At 31.6% G+C, this 26721-nt stretch overlaps 2 long non-coding RNA genes across 2 annotated transcripts; one reads left to right on the top strand and one right to left on the bottom strand.

Annotated features, from left to right (window-relative positions):
• Positions 1 to 12548: 12548 nt before the first annotated feature.
• Positions 12549 to 13362, bottom strand: LOC18587260 (uncharacterized). Its single transcript, XR_016023115.1, has 2 exons — positions 13132 to 13362; positions 12549 to 12796 (listed from the first exon to the last, which is right to left on the bottom strand). It is a non-coding gene; the product is annotated as an uncharacterized LOC18587260 (long non-coding RNA).
• A 6923-nt stretch (positions 13363 to 20285) lies between these two features.
• On the top strand, positions 20286 to 24253 carry LOC148760529 (uncharacterized). The gene is made up of 2 exons (XR_016023109.1): positions 20286 to 20429; positions 23819 to 24253. It is a non-coding gene; the product is annotated as an uncharacterized LOC148760529 (long non-coding RNA).
• The last annotated feature ends 2468 nt before the right edge of the window (positions 24254 to 26721 follow it).

The following is a 26721-nucleotide window of genomic DNA, read 5'->3' as shown; positions in this document are numbered from 1 at the left end:
TTGGCATGAGAAGTTACCTTTTGCTTTGCATGCTTACCGCACAATAGTCCGAACTTCCACGGGAGCTACACCGTTCTCTTTAGTATATGGGATGGAAGCAGTTTTGCCAATTGAAGTAGAAATCCCTTCCCTTCGGGTCCTTAAAGAAGTACAGTTGGAAGAAGCCGAATGGGTTAATGCTCGTTATGAGCAATTGAATCTCATAGAAGAAAAAAGGTTGACGGTAATTTGCCATGGGCAGTTATATCAAAAGAGAATGATGAGGGCATATGAGAAGAAGGCACATCCTCAACAGTTCCGAGAAGGAGAATTAGTATTGAAAAGAATTCTCCTGAACCAACATGATCCTCGCAAGAAATGGACACCGAATTGGGAAGGACCATTTGTGGTAAAGAAAGCTTTTTCCAAGAGGAGCACTAATTTTGGCGAAGATGGACGGAAGAGAGTTTTCCAACCCGGTGAATGCCGATGCAGTCAAGAAATATTTTGCATAAAAAAAAAAGAAGAAGAAAATTTTCAAGTTGAAAACCTGAAAAGGCGGCTTGAATTTGGGAGATGTGTTTAGGGTGAAAACCCGAAAGGGCGGTCTCGATACGAAGGAGGTCCAAGTACTACAAAAGCTTAACACAGAAAGGGTGAAGATCATGATCCGAGATGTTCATACAAAAGACAAAAGAGCTGACAAACGTGCCTGTTTCAGAATAAAATTTCGAGACTATTGTTAATATCTATCGGAACAGTCATTAAGAAAGAACTATATCCCTTTTGTATTAATTAGTTTTCCCCTGATCCTTGTTATTATGCTTGATTGTAGAAACTTTTTTTAATGAAAAATAGCCTTTCTGCTCCCAACATTGTTATCATTCCCATTCTGCCAAGAGAGGAGATATGAGTACATTGCATTGCATTTGTCATAAAATCGGAATGATACTTAATAAAGAGCATGATAAAGTAAGAAATGTTTGCAATATTTTGAAAAAAGATCATAATTGACAGGGAATGAAATGGAGTCTGGTAATGTAAAAAAGAAAGAGAAAAGACTAAGAAAAGAGAGAAAGAAATGGAAATAGCAATAGAATGGAGCACAGTAAAAATGTGAAGGATGATTGGACCATGCATATGATAGAGAAAGAAAACAGTTGTGAGCAATGAATTGGGGAAGACGAGAGATCGGAAGCGTGATCGGTTCATCCCCCATTGATCAAAGTGAAGGCTCTAAAACACCCAAAAAAGGAAACCGATGAAGATGAATTGCCATATTCAAAATTTTAAAACAATTCAAAAAGAGGGAAATTCATCTTTAAAATCATAGAACCCCAGATGAGGAGTTGATTATTTTTCATCATTTCAAAAAAGGAAAAAAAGGTTTCGTTGCCTCAATTTTGAGGAATTCATTTTTAAAGGTACGTTGCCTCAGCTTTGAGGAGCTCATTTTTAAAAGTTCTCGTTGCCTCAGTTTTGAGGAGTTCATTTTTAAAGTCTTGGTGCCTTAGTTTTGAGGAGTTCATTTTTAAGTCTCGTTGCCTCAGTTTTGAGGAGTTCATTTTAAAGTCTCGGTGCCTCAATCTTGAGGAGTTCATTTTAAAGTCTTGGTGCCTCAAATTTGAGGAGTTCATTTTTTAAAATCTCGTTGCCTCAGTTTTTAGGAGTTCATTTTTAAAAGTCTCATTGCCTCAGTTTTGAGGAGTTCATTTTTAAAGTCTCGTTGCCTCAATTTTGAGAAGTTCATTTTTAAAGTCTTGTTGCCTCAGTTTTGAGAAGTTCATTTTTAAAAGTCTCGTTATCTCAGCTTCGAGGAGTTTATTTTTAATAGTCACATTGCCTCAGTTTTGAGGAATCCATTTTTAAAAGTTTCGTTGCCTCAGCTTTGAGGAATCTCCAAAAAAATATATATATAAAAAAAATAATAAAAATAAAAAGAGAAGAACCTTAGTAAGAGAATTAAAGAATTTAGTTAAAAATAGTGTCTAAGTCTTTGCACTATTTCAGATTTTCGAAATGCACAAAGAGGGGCAGCTGTAGACAGTAAAAAATAAATAAAATATATAAATAATTAAAAAAAATGAAAGATGAGTTTTGGCAGGGTAGTGGAGCGTGCCCCCTGCTAGTACCCAGACACCTCCCTCACCTTACCAGATGCGAAAAATCCACGTCTGGCAAGGTAGTGGAGCGTGCCCCCTCTAGAGCCCAAGAATCGGGTATAAAGGGGAGGGGGCATTGTAGCATTTGGGGGGATCCGGCAAGCCAAAGCAACAAGGCACAACCTGCAAGCCAAAGAAATTGAAACCAAAAAAACCCAAAAGAAATCCTAATCTCTAGCAACCAACAAATTCCTAGCCACAAGAACAAGCAATAAAAAAATCCCTAGCAAGCTTCCTAACAATCGAAAATCCACAATCAATACTGAAAAATCAACCAAAAAAAATAGGAGAAATAGGAATTGATTTTTTAGAGTGTGTTTTTTGATTTTTAAGGGAAGATCTAGATTTTTAGGAGAGGTTTTGAGTAACTGGAAGTGTTTCAGTTTTGGGTGAGATGTTGCCGGCTAGAAAGGAGGGGATGAGTTGGGTTTTTAGGGGAGAGCAAGGCTCGGTTATCACAGACAAGTAGAGAGAGGATCAGGTTCCCTAGCCTACGTCACCGGCGTGAATACCAGCTGCAGATTGGCGCCAATTATCTGCTGCCGGCGCAAAGGGAAAGAAGAGCTGAGCGGAGGAATAGAGAGAGGAGCGACTGCCAGCGTAAGGGAAGGAAGAGTGAGCCTAGTGCCGTGGCATCAGATTCGGTGAAAGGCGGACGGCAAGAGCCTTGGATCCCATCGCCGGTGGGGGTAGAGAGAAGAAAGAGAGCATGAGAGAACAAATGGAGATTATTTTTTAGAAAGAGGGCAACATAATAGTCAGGAACAAGAGAAATAGAGAGGAAAGGATGAAAACCATACCTCAGTGCAAAAAGAGGCTCCAAACGACACCGTTCAAGAGAGGATAAAGTCATTTCTTCAGCTACCCATGGTGCGCATGGCAAAAGGGTGCAGTGGGTTGTGATCCTTCCACCCGGGCTGCCATCTAATTCCAAGTGAGGTAAAAAAAAATCATATTTCTTTCATAATTTATTGTGTTTGGTATGAATTGGGTTTATTGTGGTGATTGATGATGTCACGACCCGGAACCTCCCTCAGGCCCATGACAATCGCCGCGACATCCCGATTGACACTCATTATCCGGAATGCCAACCGGAACCCCGCAAGGCTTACATATTAGTTTCTTTCCTTTCCTGTGAGCAATCATTGTTAAATATCGAGTTTTTAGAGAATATATACTATTTTAGATCAAAAACAAAAAAAATAAAATTTTCGCCGCATAGGGGTATTTTGGTAATTTTTTTCTCAAAAATTTCAAAACTGGCTAAAACGTAATATACAAGTACAAAATATATAATCATATTCAAAATGAGTTTAAAAGTCTAAAATCTTCATTTAAAACGAAATTACGGTTATTTGAATATAATAAGAAAATAAAAGAAATATTAAGGGAAATATTCTATTTTCTTATAAAACAATATTTATAGAGTTATACGTGAATAATTTTTATAGCGTAAAAGCTAAATAAATTTATACATACTGAAATACAGTAAGCCAAAATATTTAATTTAATTTACAATAACAAGAGGGCCCCCGAATAAACAAAAGTAAAGAGGACTGTGAACCTACGGTTTGGAAAATGCAGATCTAATGGTAGTCCTCGATGAGATCAGCTATCTACAGTCTATACTGAACCTGAAATGGGTGGAAAGGAGTTCGGTGAGATTTTGCAATCCCAATGAGTAAACAGACATTATCATAAATATGTAAAGGCGAGTGAAATGGAGGCAAGTTTAAACAACAAATTTCAACCCATTTCATAATGTTTTCAATTTATTTCTTAAACCATAAAATATTTTTAATTTACCAAAATAGTTGTTAAGGCTTATGTCTTTTATTAAAACAAGGCTCAAGCCAAAACTAATCCTCGGGGATACCTTGGCCGAGGCATCTAACCGAGTCCGCCAAGGGTGTTAAAATATTCACACGTGAAACACATTTTTATTTTTAAAACCAGCCGTTCCTTGACGTTGGCCGAGTTACACATTCACGTGGGGGTTCGACGTGAAGTGAGCTCTAATACTACCCCGGGAGTTACCCTCCTCACCTCTACAATCGAAGTAACTATATAACTGGATTTACCGTGCCCCTCTAATAGGCAGTCCACGGAAACCAGTCACTGCAGTGACTAACCCACCAATTTTAATAAAATTTCGACAGTATAACGTGGCTTTTATTTATTTATCCAGCCTGCATAGTAAAATCAACTTACATAAATTTCCCAAATGCACTCACAAAATATAGCCACATATACTCATTTCTCATAAGCCATTCCTAGGAAAATATATATTTTTCAAGTTAATTTGCAGCCTCCAATTACTCAATTTCATAATCAATACAATATATTTTTATTTATCACATTTATTCTTAAAACATTAAAAATCTCGTTTTAATCTCGTTTTCATTTCATAAAATACATAAAGGGCATTTAAAAATAAACTCTAGATAATTTACAATAATAATAAGTTTACTCACCGTTTGTACAAACTAAAAGCTTTCTAAGCGCCCCGATCACTACTCGTCGGGTACGACTTCTTTGCCTTTTTCGGAAGGCTCTCCTCCTAGACACATTACAAAAATTTACACAATTCATCACATTGATGCTAAATCACTATATAATTAACTTAAATCCTATACTAATGCATGGTATGAAATGCAATAGCCTAAAACGGCTTAAACGCGATATTAACCTATTTTTGGCACTTTGCCTGATAAATTGCTAACGCGTTCCATTTTAGCTCTAAATCATCCCATTCTCTCTCCAACATTTCTAACCATTAAATATCAGCCAATAACCTTCTAAAAACAACAAAATCAGCTCACTCCCTTCCTTGAAAAATTCGGCCAAAAATGGGACATTAAGTCGGTTAATTTTCTACTTTGTTTTTCTATCACGTTTAATCGTTTTTCATCATTTTCTCTTCATTTTCCTTAGAATAAAATCAATTCATCATCATTGTACAGCATTGAGCATCCAGCCAAGAGTGGGTATTGTGAAAATTTAATGATTTCTTGCCCAATTTAATTTCTAAACACATTTAACTAACTAAAACTATCAATTTAACTAAAAATCAAAACCTAAAAATTTCAATTTCTCTCCCCTAGAATTTCGTCCAGCCCTTGATATCACTTTTTGATCTCTCTCCTCAAGCATGCTAAATGGAAATAAAGGCATAGGAAAGGTAGAAATCAAGCCAAAATCGAAAAATCTTACCGTTAGACGCGTAAACGGTCGAAAACCGCGAATTCCCCTTTGAATTTTCTTGTTTCTCTTTGGTTTTTCTTTTTTTTCTTCCTTTCCTCTCTATTTCCTCTCTTGTTCTTCCTTTTGGCCGGCCAGCACTTAAAATTTGGGTTTAAATGGGCTGATTTTTCATTAAAATAATATTATATCATTAAAAAATGCCACATGTCACTTTCCCATTGGCCCATTTTTAAAATTTCATCCATTTGTTTTCAAATTTTCACCATACACTTGTCTCATATATTCATAGCTTAGATAAAATTCTCAAACTCATCCAAAGTCTCGGTGGAGTAATTTTTGAAATTTACACTTTTACCCTCGTAAAAGTGAAAAATTACATTTTTGCCCAAAAAACTGAAAAATTGCCCATAGACATATTTTTCATCCCTTATACTCATACCATTCTCCAATTTGTCAAATTTGATCTAAATTCTCTCAAAATCTCAAATTTTGTTCGTGGGTGGCAAAATTACGATTTTACCCCTACACTCCAAAAATCACCAGAATTAAACTTTTTCACTTCCTATCATTAAATTATACTCCAAATAGTTAATCTTGGTAAAAATTTCACTCCATGATCAAATTATTATCTTAGGTGGCAAAATGATGATTTTGCCCTTGAATATCAAAATTTCTAATTTTACCCCAAATGAACCCTCGAACTCCGAACAATCATTTTAGTCATTCCTGGACTATAAAATATTAAATTTCATCCTACAATTCCTATTTGAACTAGTTCGAGGTTAAATCAATTTAAGTGTACCGTTAGGTACAATATCGGGTTTCGTCTATTCTTAGGTGCTTTTCTAGCGTAATAACATACTACTCAATGCATGTATGTCATGACATGTATTTATAGGGTCGGGTTTTACAGATGATATATAGCAAAGTTAAATCATTTTAGTATAATGCTTTAAAATCTTGAAATAGCATTCTATAATTAGGGAAATTAGTGTGAGCAAAAGTGTAAAGATGCAAAGGGGTAGAATGACAAGAATTTCATTTTAAAGATGATTAGTTAAAAACAAAAACAAAAAAAATGAAATAGGTAAGAATAAAATAGAATGTTTCATAATATAAAAAATGTAAAAAATGGAGATAGATAAGAATATAGGAGTATATATATATATATATATATATATATATATATATATATATGTATAATAAGTAATAATAAAATTATGAAGAGATAGATATTTGGTTACAAAGGTAGATGAAAAAATAAATAAATATATAACAAAACAAAGAAATCCATCTAATTGCTAAAACTAAACATATAATATATATACACGTAAAATGTAATGGAATAAGATCGGTAGAATGACAAACAAATCAAAGGAGATAATTTTACGTAAAATGTAGAGTTGATAAAAATGGGATGAGATAATAGATTATTTAATATAAAAAATTTTGATTAATTTAAAACCGATGATGGGATGATCGGTCGGGACGCGAGAAGTCGCAATCCCGGGCTCATGTTCCCTAGGTTCGGAATCGGAATCAAAGCTCCACCAGTACGGTGGGAGAGTCTCGATTTCAAGATCCTAAAATTTTTAATAAATAAAGAATTTGACTATACAAAAATTACTCAATAAAAATGATAAATAAATAACAATAGATAAAAAAATGATGATAAAAATAATAATAATAATTCAAATATATATAGTAAATAATAAATTTGTAAAAATGCAATACACACGACAAAAATAAATAACAAAAAAAAAAATAATAATAAAAAAATCTAAGATAACAACTAATTTAAAATTAAGCATTAAATGGAATCATAACAATTTATCTCATTATAAAAGGAAAGTATAAGGGTAACTTAGAATAAAAAAAGTAAGGTGTAAAAAATAATAATTAGAAATAAAATAGAAAATAATAAAAAATATAATAAAATAAAAATAATAATTAATTAATAATAACTAAAAAATATAGATAATTGCATTAGCATAGCATATATACATTGCATCATACATATCATTGCATATAAATATTTCTATTTTCGAGTTTAAGCCCCGATGATGGGATCTTCCGAGGATCTTGCGAAGGTGGATATTCCTCCAAAAGTTCCTTAGGTGAAAAGGTGTTCCCGAGTCCCACCAGTATGATGGGAAGGCTGGAGAGACATCTTTAATAAAAGACTTTCGCCCAAATTAGGTTCATTATCCACGAAAACATTATTTTTAAAGAAAAACGTACGATAACTCCGATGATGGGAATTATTCGTCAAATTTGCGAAGGCGAATTTCTTGGATAATTCCCTAGGTGAGAGAATACCCCGAGTCCCACCAGTATGATGGGCGGATTCGAGAAAATATCCTCGATAAAAAGTTATTCGTCCGGCATTTTTTTCACGCCATGCATCTTGCCTCGTATTTGCATTCCATTTTAGGTCAAATAGGAGATAAAAAAAAGTGAACAATAACTAAGGAAATACAGCTAACTTAAAAATTAAAGCCTAATAGGATAATCTAAGAATGGTACCGTTTATGGAACTGGCGTCCCGGGGGTGCTAATCTTTCCCCAGGCGTGACCGTACTCCCGAGCCTAGATCTAGAAAATCGTAGATCAGTTTAAGGTTCTTTTCGGTGGGCTTAAAATTAATTTAAGTTTTCATCGATTAGAATCAAGTCAATAGGTGGCCAATCGCACCTAGTAAAAAAGATTGGTGGCGACTCTTAGTTTAATTTTTTAGTGAGTTTTCACATTCTGCGTTTGGCGGTCGGGTTCCCAGACCCACACGTTACGACACTCCTCTTAGTTCTAATTCATCATTTTCGAATTCGATAATTGAATATCTGTAAGATGATGCAAGTGTGCAACCCCATGTGTGCCCTTCTCAGTTCTAATTCGTCATTTTCGAATTGGAAAATTGAATATCTTTAAGATGATGTAAGTTTGCAACCCCATATGTGCTCTTCTCAGTTCTAATTCGTCCTTTTCGAATTGGACAATTGAATACCTTTAAAATAATGCAAGTGTGCAACCCCATGTGTGGTCTTCTCAGTTTTAATTCGTCATTTTCGAATTGGACAATTGAATATCTTTAAGTCATGACTTAATGTATTCAAACAAAAGATATTTGAAACCAACTCGTTGGTAATTTCTTGGTTGAAGCAATAGCTAGGTACCTCAGCTACTATAGTCTACAACAATTAAATATGTTAAACCCTCACATCCAATTTCATTAAGGTGTCTTCTTCGTAACTATCAATTTCTTTTATACATTTGAGGGAATTCCTAATGATCTATTTCTAAAATCATGTAGGGGGGATTTCTTTTCATGTTTTGAAGTACTCTTAAACCAAAGCTAAAAAGCAAAATCATGATTTATTATAAATGAAAAAATAATTGAAGTGTAACATCAATTATAACATAATTAATCTATATATAAGGAGAATGATATGTTTCGTTATCTTAAAAAATTAAAATTTTCCTATAATACTTCTAATATGTTGTTTGCTTTTGTCTTAACGTACTTTCTCACTATTTTGTTTTTAAAGTGATAAAAGTAACAATTAAATGAAGCCTAAATTATTATAAATAAGTGCTAATGATTGGTTTGATTGAAGTGTTATGTTTTTAATTTTCAAGTGTTATGCTTTTAATTTTTTGAGTGTTATGATTTTAATCTCAAGTATTATGCTTTTAATTTTCAAGTACTATGCTTTTTTTTTTTGAGTAGGGTTGTAGTATTATAGTTGGAAATCTCAAAGGAAGAGACGTAAATGATGATAGTGTATAAAAAATATAAATTTTACATATAAAGTTGTATCTTAGTCAAACTTAGTCAAACTATTTGGATGGTTTTATTATCAAACTCATTTATTTTTTTGATATTTTAGGATTCAGTGTGTATATATATAGAGAGAGAGTGAGCAAGTTTCGATTAAATCAGTTTGGTTAATTCAATTAATGAGTTCGATTAATTTGAGTAATTTATAAATGATCAATGAAAAATGTAAGAACTGAATTGATAAAAGCCAAGCGCTCTACCAATTGATTCTCTGTCTAAATTATTGTAGTTTAGACTTTATAATTAATTTAGCATCCAAATAATGTTTGCAATTAAGAAATAGTCAAAATTTAAAAACAAATATTTTTATAATTAATTAACCCTTAACTACAAATAACTATAACCCTATTACCTTCATTATGTAATTGAAATATTTGATAAATGACGTTTTTTACTTGGCATAATGCTCAAATAAGCCTCTAAATTATTGAAGAAAATTCAAATAAGCCTTTATTCTTTTTGTTGCATTCAATCAAGTCACTGTAATTTTGTTTTAGATCAAATAATCCCTTATAACTAATGATTGTCTAAAGCCAAGAAAATAATAAGAACAAAAACTCTTGAAAACTTTAAATTAAATTAAATAAAAAACTAAATCATTTGAAAATCTAAAGTATGTTATTGAGCATGATACCAAATTAAACACTAATATCTTAAATAACAAATTAGAATGAGTAATAATGAAAAGAAGAAGAAATTTCTTAATTAATTTGAACACATACAATAGATGATCTAGTAGATAAGTGTTGATGAAAATTATGAATGAAGTTTTAAAAATTCAATTATTACCATTTATATTTTGTGTATTAATTTTAGAGAAAATTATGTAGAAACTATTAATATTTTTTTTGAAAGGTAACTGTTCATAAATTTTATTAGTTGGGGATTAAAGAAAATGAAAAAGAGAGTGGGAGAGTGATGTTGGATTTACTACGCAAGTGCACGTATCATTAACAAATAATATAATGGTAAATAGAGTGTTGAATCTCATAGAAAATTGTATCAACTTTTGTTAAGTACTAAAATTATAACCTACTCTTATTCAAACAACCAAAATAAAGTGATTAATCGGAAGCAAAACCAAAACTAAACAACAACTAAAAACTAAATCTAGAAGCTGACAATAGCTACACTGAATTAAAAGTTGATGGCAAATCTTAACTAGAAAAATTAATCAATAAACAAGTCTAGGATTACAATATCCCTCAATACTTCCTTTGAATTTTCTCTCTCTCTCCCTTTCTCTCTTTCTCTCTTAACTTGCTAAATGGATTAAGTTGCTAACTTAGAGTTTCTAAATTATTTATAAGTCTCTTTTGATGTTCTTATAAAAATATTTATCTTAACCAATTTAGTATATTCCTATCAGAATTTAATTAAAGACAAACTCATTAAACTCAAACTCTAATCTTGGCTACATAAGACATATAGGTATATTTCTATCCTATACAAAATCAAATTACCCAATCAACTAAGTGAATTTGAACTAATGCTATTCCATCCATGGCCCACACTAAACTCTCTTTTCCAAGTAGCATTTAAGTTTCTAGATCAATCTAATTGATGATCAGGCAATCAAAAGCATTAAACACAAGATTGTGATAAACAACTCATATTCCATTGATCATAAGCAAAAGAGAAATTAAAAATCCAAACTACATGTTGAGTTCAATTGCAATCCTAGATAAAAACAATTAGTTCATGGTGAATAATAAAAACACAATTCAAAGAAGTTTAACCATCAATAACAATTCAATAAAATCAAAGAAGAAACAAAAAGGAAAAGAAAACTAAAGATTGTCAGGTCTTCGATCTTCAATCTTCCAAGTTTTTCTTCGCATTCTTGAGTACTTGATGGCTCTTTTTCTTCAGAGAAATCCTAGCTTAATTGTGTCTTTCAATTGCCTCAAAAGTGCCTTTTTATAGCCTCCCAAAAAAAATGAATTTTTATAAAGTTCGGAAGAGCCTTTTCCTGAGATGTTGGTGCGATGCTGCAACCTCACTTTCCAGGCACTATGGCACCAGCTCTGCTATATATATATATATATTGCATTTCATCCTTTTGGCACCACAGCGCCACACTTGCTGTTTCCACCATGCATTCTGTTGCAATCAATCAACTTGTGATGTGATTTTTCCTTGATCAAAGCTGAATTGGGAAAAGTAGTAAACATGGAAGTTGTGACTCTGTCTCTTAGCTTTCCATTAACTCAAGAATCACATCAATTGAACATCTAGAATGAGAATTATGCTCAAAATACTGAAACATGTATAGAAGAAGCACTTGCCATTTATGCACTCTTCTTCAACAATTGAAGCCTTTTTATTCGTATACCTGCAAAAGCATAAAACTAAATCAATATGAAACTAAACTAAAAGCAATTTAACATAAAACTAAAATAAAACAATTCAACATAAAACAACTCAACATGATTTAAACTAAACTAAGTAAAACAACTAAAAACACCTAATTTTGAACCTAATTTTCAACTAAAATTCCATTACCTTGACACTTGCTTAAAGCCATGCAAAGACCTGTGTAATTTGCACACCATTTGAACATTATTAGGACACCCTTAACTTGATTTCCTTCTGGCAGCTGCATAAAAATAGTTTCATCCAAATCATCAAATATCAAGTTGAGTGAGAAACCAACTTTTAACAGCAGCTAATGCCAAGAAAAGTCTTACGGTTGTGTGTTTTGCCACCGGACTAAAGCTTTCTTGATAATTAAAATCAGCTCTTTAATTATAACTTTCTCCTAGCAACCTTGCTTTATATTGTTCAACACTACCATTTTGTTTTTGAAAAAAGATAATATACTTTTATTAAGCTGAGAGTAAATTCCACAATCAAATCGATGGAAAAATACAACACTGGACAATATACCCACAATGTCCAGGTATATCCCACCAAACTAAAAAGACATCATCCACATAAGCCCAGGGACAATACAGAAAAAAACATTTACAAACTCCCTGATGAAAATCAACCCAGAAAATAAAAACAAATAACCAAACTATGTAAAAGCTTATGGATAAAAAATCAGCCAACTCTCACAGCAAACCCTGTAGGAAATTCCAACAGCTAAATAACGTAAAAAAGTCAGCAATAATCAGCAGAACTTATGTGTCATCCAGTCTTTCAAAAAGACATAATCACCGTATCACCAAAAAACAACCAGCTAATCAGAAAAACGAAACCTCATACATTATGTAAGAGTAGTATAAGGACCCCATATATCAACATGTATCAAATCAAAAGAATTTGTAGAAGCATTCACATGTATTGGAAATGACAACTTCCTTTGTTTAGCCAAAGGACACCCATCACATTGAATAGGTAAAGAAACATGACCAAATCTATGGTGCCAATTATCAAAATTTGATTTCAAAGAACTACAAGCATTTGAACAAACTGTTTTAGAGTACAATGAAAAATCAGAACTCAAATTTGCACAAGGAAAAACACAACTGAAATTTGTAGAATTATTAAACTGTCTAGTAAAAGCATTCTTGAAATCTGCTGGTATTTGTGCACTCAAGTATCTCTGCATGATGTAGAGCCCATTGGTAACTTTAGCATGACCAATCATTGTCCAGGTAAGAAGGTCCTGAATCAGACAGTATTTGTCAGAGAAAGCCGAGAAGTTTCTTTTATTTGCAGTGAGTTTACTAAAAGACACCAAGTTGAACTTAAAGGATGGAACAAAGAAAACATTTTCAAGAATCAACCCTTTAGACAAATGAATAGTACCTACATGAGGAACTAAGGCTCTCGTTTTATTGGGCATTTACACAAATAGATTTTGTAATTGTCTATATGACCTAAACTGATGCAAAGTACATGTAATATGATCAGTAGCTCCTGTGTCCAATATCCGAGTGTCATACTTCAATGTAGGAAAGGCATTTGTAATGGAAAAACAACTGTGTTTAGAGATGATACCTGCTAAAGCTGAGTTGACAAGAGAAGGTTTATTTTGTTGATTTGTTGACAAAGGGGAATCCTGATTCATTTCTATACCACCACGCTCAGTGACTAGAGCCATTAGTTTCTGAATCTGGCCCTGAATGTGAGAAAGCTGCACAGCTGAACTGACATCAACATCATCAAAGTGCTCATTCTCTTTGTCAACAGTAGCACTATTAACAGAAACATTTCCTCCTTTCTTAAAATTCCCCTTAGATTTTGTGAACTTGAAATCTTCTGGGAAATCTATAAGTCGAAAACATTTATCTTTCAAATGCCCTCTTTTACCACAGTGATTACATACCAAATACATATTCCTTTTCTTCTTACTATCATAAATCAAGGCCATAGCAGAAGCCTCAATTAGAGGTTGTGATTGAATGAATAATGACCTCTGTGATTCCTCTTGTAAAACCATATTATAGACTTCATTAAGAGATGGAAAGTGCTTGATCATCACTATGTGTGATCTCAAAGCAGAATAAGACTCATTTGGCCCATTCAGGAAATGAAAGACGGTGTCCTCATTATACTGATCTAGAAATCTCTTAAAACAGTTGTTATTGCAACTACCACACTCACAATAAGGTAGTGATCTATAATTTTTTAATTCCTCCCCATATAGATTTCAACTCGGTAAAATATGTAACCACTGACTTGGTACCCTGTGTGACATTGCTTAATGTAAACTGCAAGTTACAAATTCAAGACTCATCATCCTGTGAAAATTGCTCCTTGAAAGTCTCCAAATTTGCTATGCAGAGTCCATGTAAAAGAACATGGAAGCAATTTCTGAAGATAAGGAATCAAGCAACCAAGCAACTACCAATTTATTCCAACTATTCCATGGACGAAATAAGTCATTAGTCGACTTAGGTTTTTTGATGCTACCATCTACGAAGCCAGACTTGTTGTGAATGGCTAGTGCAAGTAGAAACGAATGACTCCATGCCAAGTAATTGGGTGAGGTCAACTTAGGGCTTGCCATAATTGATGCATGGTTGTCTAGATGATGGACATAATATGGTGATTAAGAGTCGGTGATACAGGAATTTGAGGCTTTTGAAGAAGAATTCGTCATTTAGGGTTTCAATCAAGAGGGATTTCAACAAAGAAATAATTCTTTGATTAATAAGATTGAAACAAGAAAAAAAATCAAGAAAACTCAAGATTCAACCGAAAACGAAGCTAACTTGCTCCGATACCATCTTAGTTTACTAAGTATCAAGAACGTGAAGAAGGCAAGAGCATTATGAGTATAAGAAAGGAAGCATCGTGACAAAACAGATTTTGTATCATGTTCTTCATACTGCGGCATTAGCAAAAAAAGAGTTCATATACACAGAGTTAATTAACTAAACAAAAGTCAACTAACTACTATAAAGCTAACTATAGGTAGTTAATTAATCTAACCACATATTCTAACATGCAATGCCACCAATAGTTTTTTTTTTTTGCATTAATAGTTTTATGTAATTGTTCAGGCTTTTCCTCTAAACCAAATTCTTATGTCATGAAAAGTCTCTTACCAAAATCGTGAGAGGCCTATAATGGCCAATTGATTATGGAAGTCAACAAATTTGCTTTTCAGAAAAAAAAAAAATTATACTCTACATTACCTATAGTTAGTATTAACTTAGACTAAAATAAATTTGCATTTATCAAGCATAAAAGTAATTACAAGTTGATGTAAGATATCTCATGAAAAATGACAATCTAGTAATTGAACACTATGTTATGTACTTCCTTATTTCGACAGTCAAGACAAATTAAAATATTAAATGTAATTAGAAATTGTCTTGTGATATTATCAATTGATAATTTAATATGTAAGAAACATTATTTCACATTAATCCAAAGTGTGAATTCATACATGAGACAACTTTTATTATTGTGTGGTATCTTAAATTATTGGATCTAAAAGACATATAATTAGAACCAATATAGTAATTCTACATTGATCTGAGAGTTTTGGCAGTATCTTTATATGCTTGTGTTTATTAGTTAATATTTATATATATATATATATTGCAGAATTAGAATAGATTATCCTAAATTTCATCTCATAGCAAGTCAAAGTCCGCAATTCTACTATATTATAGAGGCGATAATCTTCGTTTACTCTTATTAGCCATGGTTGGTTACAATTAAAAACAACAGTAGGGCTGAAATCAGTTGGAATCTCTTGCGGACAGGATCATTAACTTCAGTTGACATGCTCTAAATTAAAACAAGTGCCTTCGGATCTCACCAATAATTAAGCCACTATAATTATTGGCTTTAACAAAATTGAATAAATTACAAATTCATCTAAAAGTTCAACTCTCACAAACATAGATAAGTATCGACATATATTATAACAAAAGAAAAATACTAATATATGGAATCAATTTGACTAATGCCATGACATGTTTCCCAAATTAACATGTGGTTTTTTTTTTAAGTACAAATTAACGTGTAGTTAATAGTCAAAATATAATACTTCATATATTTATTCATAAGAAATCTACTATTGTATAGTGTGATAATTTTAAAGCTAGATTTATTGAATATCTTTAAGATAATGCAAGTGTGCAACCCCATGTGTGCTCCTCTCGGTTCTAATTCTTCATTTTTGAATTGGACAATTGAATATCTTTAAGATAATGCAAGTGTTCAACGCCATGTGCACTCTTCTCAGTTCTAATTCATCATTTTCGAATTAGACAACTATTGTATAGTGTGATAATTTTCAAATTGGACAATAGAATACCTTTAAAGTAATGCAAGTGTACAACCCCATGTGTGCTCTTGTCAATTCTATTTCGTCATATTTGAATTGGACAATTGAATACGTTTAAAATAATGCAAGTGTGCAACCCCATATGTGCTCTTCTCAGCTCTAATCATAGAACTGGATGAAATATTTGTTCAGAAATTTGTAGGATCCAAGGTGTCGGGCCTATTAGTTGCCATCAGAACTTAGATGTTTCCATGGGCATCAAACCCGTCAAGCTGATTGACAATCTCAAACATTGTTCTCTGCACCTCGTTATCTCCACCAACACCATCATCAAAACGTGCACCCCAACAGCATCAACTTCATCAAAGAACACGATGCATGCTTTTTTGGAACGTATAAATTTCAGAACTTGTAGGCATAAAATTTCCATTGAAAAAATATTTTAGACACGTATAAATTATGTTACACGATAAGAAGTAATTCTCTTTTTATTATAAATCATTTAGATCAATAATGTTATAAAGATTTAAGAACTTGTGCTCTCAAGGATCAAAATGGAGCCAAACTAGGCTAATATAATTGCATTTGAATTTCTTGTATTTGAGGGATTCTTTTTTTTTTTTTTTGAATTGAGATATTTGAAAGATTGACTTTTCCGAAGTGAAAAATTAAATAAATTACAAATTCATCTAACAGTTCAACTCTCACAAACATAGATAAGTATTGACATATTATAACAAAAGAAAAATACTAGTATATGGAATCAATTTGACTAATGCCATGACATGTTTCCCAAATTAACATGTGGTTTTTTTTTAAGTACAAATTAACGTGTAGTTAATAGTCAAAATATAAGACTTCATATATTTATTCATAAAAAATCTACTATTGTATAGTGTGATAATTTTAAAGCTAGATTTATTGAATATCTTTAAGATAATGCCAGTGTGCAACCCCATGTGTGCTCCTCTCGGTTCGAATTCTTCATTTTCGAATTGGACAATTGAATATTTTTAAGATAATGCAAGTGTGCAACCCCATGTGCACTCTTCTCAGCTCTAATTCATCATTTTCGAATTAGACAACTATTGTATAATGTGATAATTTTCGAATTGGACAATAGAATACGTTTAAAATAATGCAAGTGTGCAACCCCATATGTGCTCTTGTCAATTCTATTTCGTCATTTTCGAATTGGACAATTGAATGCGTTTAAAATAATGCAAGTGTGCAATCCCATATGTGCTCTTCTCAGTTCTAATCATAGAACTGGATGAAATATTTGTTCAGAAATTTGCAGGATCCAAGGTGTCGGGCCTGTTAGTTGCCATCAGAACTTTGATGGCTCCACGGGCATCAAACCCGTCAAGCTGATTGACAATCTCAAACATTGTTCTTTGCTCCTCATTATCTCCACCAACACCATCATCAAACGTGCACCCCAACAGCGTCAACTTCATCAAAGAACACGATGCATGCTTTTTTGGAACGTGCCATCTGGAAAACTTCTCGCACCAACCTAGCCCCTCACCAACATGCTTCTAAACAAGCTCACTTCCAATAACACGGAAGAACGTGAAGAATTTGATGAAGAAGACAACTTGCTCCTCACCTCATTATCACCAACTTGCTCCGATACCATATTAGTTTACTAAGTATCAAGAACGTGAAGAAGACAAGAGGATTATGAGAATAAGAAAGGAAGCATCGTGACAAAACAGATTTTGTATTATGTTCTTTATACTGCGGCATTAGCACAAAAAAGAGTTCATATACACAGGTTTAATTCACTAAACAAAAGTCAACTAACTACAGTAAAGCTAACTATAGGTGGTTAATTAATCTAATCACATATTCTAACATGCAATGCCACCAATACTTTTTTTTTGCAGTAATAGTTTTATGTAATTGTTCAGGCTTTTCTTCTAAACCAAATTCTCATGTCATGAAAAGTCTCTTACCAAAATTGTGAGAGGCTTATAATGGCCAATTGATTATGGAAATCAACAAATTTGCTTTTCAAAAACAAAAAATTATACTCTACATTACCTATAGTTAGTATTAACTGAGACTAAAATTAATTTGCATTTATCAAGCATAAAAATAATTACAAGTTGATGTAAAGTATCTCATGAAAAATGGCAATCTAGTCACCGAACACTGTGTTATGTACTTCCTTCTTATTTCGACGGTCAAGCCAAATTAAAATATTAAATGTAAGTAGAAATTGTCTTGTCATATCATGAATTGATAATTCAATATGTAAAAAACATTATTTCACATTAATCCAAAGTGTGAATTCATACATGAGACAACTTTTATTATTGTGTGGTACCTTAAATTATTGGATCTGAAAGACATATGATTAGAACCAATACAGTAATGCTACGTTGATATGAGAGTTTTGGCAGTATCTCCATATGCTTGTGCTTATTAGTTACATATAAATATATATATATATATATATATATATATATTTCAGAATTAGAATAGATTATCCTAAATTTCATCTTGTAGCAAGTCAAAGTCCGCAATTCTACTATATTATAGAGGTGATAATCTTCTTTTACTCTTATTAGCCATGGATGGTTACAATTAAAAACAACAGTAGGGCTGAAATCACTTGGAATCTCTTGCGGACAGGATCATTAACTTCAGTTGACTTGCTCGAAATTAAAACGACAAGTGCCTTCGGATCTCACCAATAATTAAGTCACTATAATTATTGGCTTTAACAAAATTGTGGGCACAAAATTTCCATTGAAAAAATATTTTGGATACGTATAAATTAAGTTACACGATAAGAAGTAATTCTCTTTTTATTATAAATCATTTATGTCAATAATATAATAAAGATTTAAGAACTTGTGCTCTCAAGGATCAAAACGGAGCCAAACTAGGCTAATACAATTTGCATTTGAATTTCTTGTATTTGAGGGATTTCTTTTTTTTTTTTTTTGAATTGAGATATTTGAAAGATTGACTTTTGCGAAATGAAAAATTAAATAAATTACAAATTCATCTAACAGTTCAACTCTCAAAAACATAGATCAGTATCAACATATATCATAACAAAAAATACTACCAATAGATGGAATCAATTTGACTAATGCCATGACATGCTTCCCAAATTAACATGTGATTTTTTTTTTTTTAAGTACAAACTAATGTGTAGTTAATAGTCAAAATATAATACTTCAATATTTATTCATAAAAAATCTACTATTGTATAGTGTGATAATTTTAAAGCAAGATTTATTGAATATCTTTAAGTTAATGCAAGTGTACAACCTCACATGTGCTCTTCTCAGTTCTAATTCATCATTTTCGAATTAGACAACTGAATATATTGAAGATAATGCAAGTGTGCAACCCCACATTTACTCCTCTCAATTCTAATTTGTCATTTTTGAATTGGGCAATTGAATATCTTTAAATCAACAAATTTACTTTTCACAAAAAAAAATTATACTATAGATTACCTCTAGTTAGTATTAACTTAGACTAAAATAAATTTCCATTTATCAAACATAAAAATAATTACAATTGAATACCTCTAAAATAATGGAAGTGTGCAACCCCATGCGTGCTCTTCTCAGTTCTAATTCGTCATTTTCGAATTAATGCATTAAAACAAAAGATATTTGAAACCAACTTGTTGGAAATTTCTTGGTTGAACCGATTGCTAGGTACCTAAGCTACTACAGTCTACAACAATTAAATATGGCAAACCTTCACATCCAATTTCATTAAGGTGTCTTCTTCGTAACTATCAATTTCTTTTATACGTTTGGAAGCAATTCCTAATGATCTATTTCTAAAATCATGTAGGAGGGATTTCTTTTCATGTTTTGAAGTACACTTAAACTAAAGCTAGAAAGCAAAATCATGATTGATTATAAATGAAAAACTAATTGAAGTATAACATCAATTATGACATAATTAATCTATATATAAGTAGAATTATGTGTTTCGCTATCTTAAAAAATTAAATATTTCCTACAATACTTCATATAAGTTGTTTGCTTTTGTCTTAACGTATTTTCTCACTATTTTGTTTCTTAAAGTCATAAAAGTAACAATTAAACGAAGCCTAAATTATTATAAATAAGTGCTAATGATTGGTTTTAGTGAAAATTTATGACATGTGAGAATGTAGCTTTAATCCGATAAGCTATCACATGTATAAGAAAACATTATAATGAAATTCGCCGAAGAGACGAAAATGAATTTAATTTATTTGTTATGTTCTACATATGTATCGTGTTTTTCTATACTATAGTTGATTATTATTTAAAAATAAATGAGTTATTCAAAGTTAAAACGTTTTTGCATATTTTATATACACACGTAAGTGAAGAGAATTTCCAACTTTCCCTATAAATTGCCAAGGTATTAAGGTAAGTTTAGGTATCCTCATTTGATATCAAGAGAGACGAAAGCCTAGCTACTGTGTGTGACAATGAGCCAGAAGCCGAAAATCCTCAGCTCATCTCAGCCAGAGCAGTTAAAACTTATGGACGGGGAAGGAGGGCCTCCACCAGCCACAACGGTATCCACCTTTATTCTATTGTTTCTATACATATAAAACTTTTGCAATGCTTTAACATAAAAGACATGAAAGAAAGCTACCAGCAAACTTCAAAGTTATGTTTTCTAAGATTTAAGCAGGTGCTCATATTTTTTGCTTTGTATTTCGAACAGAAGGAGCTCAAACTCATCCCCCTCTATAAACGTTTGGAGATATTTTTTTTATTTCACTCAACCAATCAAGTCTTTTCATTAAAATCAAAAGAAATTACAGCAACTGCAAGCGACAGATGAAGAGAACAATCTGTTTCAAAAAGAAGAAAACACAAAATGAAGGCATGGGACAGCACTTGCTAGCAAGAACTTAATAAGGAAACTGCAGGAAAGAGAACCAAGAGCTGTAGTAATGACTTAAATATATGACACAGTATTAAGCAACACCATATCACAGCATATCATTGCAGCATCCACAAAATAGTAGCATTGCAAAACTGAGTGTGAAGTGAACACATCCACCTCTATAAACGTGAACACAACAAAGACTCATTCACTTCTTGTCATAGGTACTTTCGTTTTTGTTTTTTCCTCTAGGTTTGCTAGAATATTTCATATTCCCAATCTGACAGGCAAACTGAAGGAATGGCTTGTCTTTCATATTCCTAGGTCTGCTAATAGTGTTGCGTAGGGGTGAGTAAAATCAAACTAGACTAATTACTCACCTAAATCAAATGTGATATATTAACATGAAATTACAAGTTATATATTTTAAGTTATATAACTTATATATTAACATTATAATATATGATAGTAAATATCCTACATATTAATATGTTATAATTATCACACCTTGATAATATTTCGTAATATAAAATGTTACAAATATATATATACTTGTATAAATATATTATACATATACATATATTTAATTTATATATAAGTATTACTATAACTTATAATAAACTTTATTTATATGATTACACTTAATAACTTTATCAGTTATCACATTAGTTTTTACAACATATTGTTTATAATTAGTTATTATTAACACAAACTTTGATATAAAACATTAAAACATTATAGTTTATTTTGTGGATGTTAATTTTATTATCTTGGACTTTTTGTTATGTTGAATCTTTGATGTTAATTTCATGGTTTATGTAAAAAGACATAATTATTTGAGTAAAGGAACAAATGTATGTTGTTTTATGTTTAGATTATTTGTATATTTTATAATTATGGATGAAGTTTATAAGTTTTAACATTGTAATTTAAAAAAAAAAAGTGACAAAATTTTAGTCTATTGGTCCAAAACCGAACCAATTCTATGTTTGGTAGGTTTGGTCTTCTTTATATTTGGTTAGTTCTCTAAAAATGTTTGGTCCATTTAGTCCTTAGGTATGATGGACCAAACCACCCAATTCACCCATTTGCTCACTCTAGTGTTGTGGATTTATTTGCTAAGGTTGTGGTGGGGAGAGAAACTGATATGCTAATGATTAATTAATTTTGGTGGTGTCTGGAAATTTCTTGATCCTGAGATTGATCTTACCTTATTTTTTAAATTTTCTTTTTTGATTCTCTACTTTTCTCCACTGGTGCAATAAATATGAATTTGTTCTAAGGGTCTGTTTTCTGTTCTCATGACCATGGTTACAATTGTTGGTGGATTCGTTTCTGAGTAAGGTGGGTTGGGACATGTTTTGCTATGATGTTTGTCACGTGGAGTGATCTTTGAGTTGAATGATGCAGGCTTTTGTGCTGACTTAATTTCTGGTGGATGAAATGTATCCAAGTCATGTTAATTAGGGCTCTCTTTTTGATCTGCCTCCCACCCTTCTCTTTCTAAGCAAGTTTGCAACTACCCTCCTCCACCGTCATCCTCCGTCGTCCTCTGCCATCGTCATCACCAAGTTCTCCGTCGTCGGCCATAAACGGCAAAAATGTTGGAGTGCCAATCCGGTGATGTTGCGGCCAGATTTGGCCGTTGGAGCTCCATATCTGGCAATGCCATTGGCTAGATCGGCGCTTCAACGGACAGATCTAGCTGTGGCCAAAGCCAAATTGGCGCTCCGACGTCGCCGGTGGTTGCTCCTATGAGCGGCGATAGATGAGAAAAAGGGAAGAATAAAAGAAAAAGGAAGAAAAAAGTAAAAATAAAAAATTATATTAATTAATAAATTATTGATATTTAATGAAAATAGAAATTAAAAGATTAAAAAATAAAAAATATAAATAGAGAAAAATATTTAAATAATTAAAATGAAAATTATATAATTAATTTTCTATAAATTATTTAAGAATTTAATAATGAATTATTGATATTTAATGAAAATAAAAATTAAAAGATTAAGATATGAAAAATATAAATAGAGAAAAGTGATTCAAATAATTAAAATTAAAAATCCTATAACTAATTTAATGATAAATTATTTAACAATTTAATAATAAATTAAAAATATTAATAATTTAATAATAAATTATTGATGTTTAATGAAAATATAATTTTATTTTATTTTTTATGAAAATAAATTTTTCCATAATAAAGGTTAATTTTGTCATTTTATCATTTATTCCTTAATTATTCCAAAATTATTCCAAAATTATTCCCACCAACCAAACATTAGAATAAGTCATAATAAAAATTCCTACTCTATTCTATTCCATGAACTAAACTACATAATAATAATTCCATTCTATTTCTCTCTTATTCTATTCCCATAGAATAATTATTCTATTTCATTCCTTGAACCAAATATGCTATTAGATCATGTTTGCTTGCTTCAAATTTTTTATCAATTTTAGTTGTGTAAAACTTTGAATGTGTCTTTTTTTTCTCTTTTACTAATAGATGATAGGGGTGTGATTGATGGAGCTTAATTACGGACGGATTTAGAGTATGGGGACAGCTATATTGTGTTTTTTTTTTTTCTGAAAATCGTAAAATTAATGGAATCCTTTTAATTAATTAAGAGACTTAGGTCATGTTTGCTTGCTTCAATTTCTTTTAACATTTTTAGTTGTGTAGAACTTCTTGTCACATGTGGATTCCTATTCTACTTGGGCTTCTCATTACAAAAATGATTCTTTAAGTTTTGGAAGACGACGGCACTTTTGGAATCTCTATAGAGTTAAACACCTCACAACTGGGTTTTTTTCTCTATATTTGCTAGAATTTGTGGGTGCGAGTAAATATTTTTAGGAGGCTATTGAGAGAGTGTCCAATCAATCTGAATTGGCTTAACACATAAAAACAAGATTTTTACTTTAATTTTTCAATAATACTATAAATGTTTCACTTAGCGTATGGTGAAAATTAATCAATTAATTTAAATTGCTTTATATTTTCTGTTCGCCTAATTATTTTTTTCTTTTTTCGAATGATTTTCTAAGATGGATGAAATATTTGTTCAGAAATCGGAGCTGACTGGTGAAGAAATGGTCAACCAAATCATAGATGGGTTACGAAAGTTGGCTGACAAAACAGGGCAACGAAAAGAAACCATAAAGCAACAAGAAAAGGCACTGCAGCTCCTTAATCAAATGATGGAATTTCTGATTATTGCTGTAGGGACAAAGACTTCAGTTAAAGAACCAACAGCAAACGAAGCTCGGGCAAATGATAAGGGAAAAACTAATGCAGAAAAGACAAAGGAAAAGAAAGCTGGTGAAAATTAGAAATGAACCTTCTTTCTCCAGCTGGCTGAATTAATAAGTTTAACCTTGGGGTTTGTACTTTCAAGTGTTATGTTAAGCTTTTAATTTTCCTCTAGAATGTATCTGCGCATGGATGCATGTGCATCTGGTTTGACCGAAATGCAATAAAATGTTATATTTCCTTCGAATGCATTTACCAATCTACATAACCGGCAAGAGTCTTGCATAAAAGGCATTAAAAATCAAACTAGACTAATTACTCACCTAAATCAAATGTGATATATTAACATGAAATTACAAGTTATATATTTTAAATTATATAACTTATATATTAACAGTATAATATATGATAGTAAATATCCTACATATTCATATGTTATAATTATTACACCTTAATAATATTTCGTAATATAAAATGTTACAAATATATATATATATACTTGTATAAATATATTATACATATACATACTTTTAATATATACAAAATCATTACTATAACTTATAATAAACTTTATTTATATGATTACACTTAATAACTTTTTTAGTTATCACATTAGTTTTTACAACATATTGTTTATAATTAGTTATTATTTATACAAATTCTGATATAAAACATTATAGTTTGTCTTGTGGATGTTAATTTTATTATCTTGGACATTTTGTTATGTTGAATCTTTGATGCTAATTTGATGGTTTATGTAAAAAGACATAATTATATGAGTGAAGGAACAAATGTATGTTTTTTTATGTTTAGATTATTTGTATATTTTATAATTATGGATGAAGTTTATAAGTTTTAACATTGTAATTTGCAAAAAAAAAAGTGATAAAATATTAATATATTGGTCCAAAACCAAACCAATTCTACGTTTGGTCGATTTTGTCTTCTTTTATATTTGGTCGGTTTGATCTTCTTTTATATTTGGCTAGGTTTCTAAAAATGTTTGATCCATTTAGTCATTAGGTATGATGAACCAAACCACCCAATCCACCCATTTGCTCACTCTAGTGTTACGGATTTATTTGCGAAGGTTTTGGTGGGGAGAGAAACTGATATGCCAATGATTAATTAATTTTGGTGGTGCCTGGAAATTTGTTGATCCTGAGAGTGATCTTACCTTATTTTTGAAATTTTCTTTTTTGATTCTCAATCTTTTCTCCACTGGTGCAATAAATATGAATTTGTTCTATGGGTCTGTTTTTTGTTCTCATGACCATGGTTACAATTGTTGGTGGATTCGTTTCTGAGTGAGGTGGGTTGGTGTAAAACCCGACCCTATAAATACATGTCATGACATACATGCATTGAGTAGCATGTTATTACGCTAGAAAAGCACCTAAGAATAGACGAAACCCGATATTGTACCTAACGATACACTTAAATTGATTCAACCTCGAACTAGTTCAAATAGGAATTGTAGGATGAAATTTAATATTTTATAGTCCAGGAATGACTAAAAATGATTATTCGGAGTTCGAGGGTTCATTTGGGGTAAAATTAGAAATTTTGATATTCAAGGGCAAAATCGTCATTTTGCCACCTAAGATAATAATTTGATCATGGAGTGAAATTTTTGATCAAGATTAACTATTTGGAGTATAATTTAATGATAGGAAGTGAAAAAGTTTAATTCTGGTGATTTTTGGAGTGTAGGGGAAAAATCGTAATTTTGCCACCCGCGGACAAAATTTGGGATTTTGAGAGAATTTAGATCAAATTTGACAAATTGGAGAATGGTATGAGTATAAGGGATGAAAAATATGTCTATGGGAAATTTTTCAGTTTTTTGGGCAAAAATGTAATTTTTTACTTTTACGGGGGTAAAAGTGTAAATTTCAAAAAATTACTCCACCGAGACTTTGGATAAGTCTGAGAAATTTATCTAAGCTATGGATATGTGGGACAAGTGTATGGTGAAAATTTGGAAACAAATGGATGAAATTTTAAAAATGGGCCAATGGGAAAGTGACACGTGGCATTTTTAAAAATGAAATAATATTATTTTAATGAAAAGTCAGCCATTTAAACCCAAATTTTGAGTGCTGGCCGGCCATAAGGAAGAACAAGAGAGGAAATAGAGAGGAAAGGAAAAAAAAAAGAAAAACCAAAGAGAAACAAGAAAATTCAAAGAGAAATTCGTGATTTTCGACTGTTTACGCGTCTAACGGTAAGATTTTTCGATTTTAGCTTGATTTCTACCTTTCCTATGCCTTTATTTCCATTTACCATGCTTGAGGAGAGAGATCAAAAAGTGATATCAAGGGCTGGACGAAATTCTAGGGGAGAGAAATTGAAATTTTTAGGTTTTGATTTTTAGTTAAATTGATAGTTTTAGTTAGTTAAATGTGTTTAGAAATTAAATTGGGCAAGAAATCATTAAATTTTCACAATACCCACTCTTGGCTGGATGCTCAATGCTGTACAATGATGATGAATTGATTTTATTCTAAGGGAAATGAAGAGAAAATGATGAAAAACGATTAAACGTGATAGAAAAACAAAGTAGAAAATTAACCGAGTTAATGTCCCATTTTTGGCCGAATTTTCCAAGGAAGGGAGTGAGCTGATTTTGTTGTTTTTAGAAGGCTATTGGCTGATATTTAATGGTTAGAAATGTTGGAGAGAGAATGGGATGATTTAGAGCTAAAATGGAGCGCGT

The sequence above is a fragment of the Theobroma cacao genome, chromosome 10 (assembly GCF_053813885.1).
Source record: "Theobroma cacao isolate CCN51 chromosome 10, ASM5381388v1, whole genome shotgun sequence".
Classification (NCBI taxonomy): Eukaryota; Viridiplantae; Streptophyta; class Magnoliopsida; order Malvales; family Malvaceae; genus Theobroma; species Theobroma cacao.
Note: the sequence above shows the minus strand (reverse complement) of the source record. Positions and strands in the feature narration are given on the sequence as shown.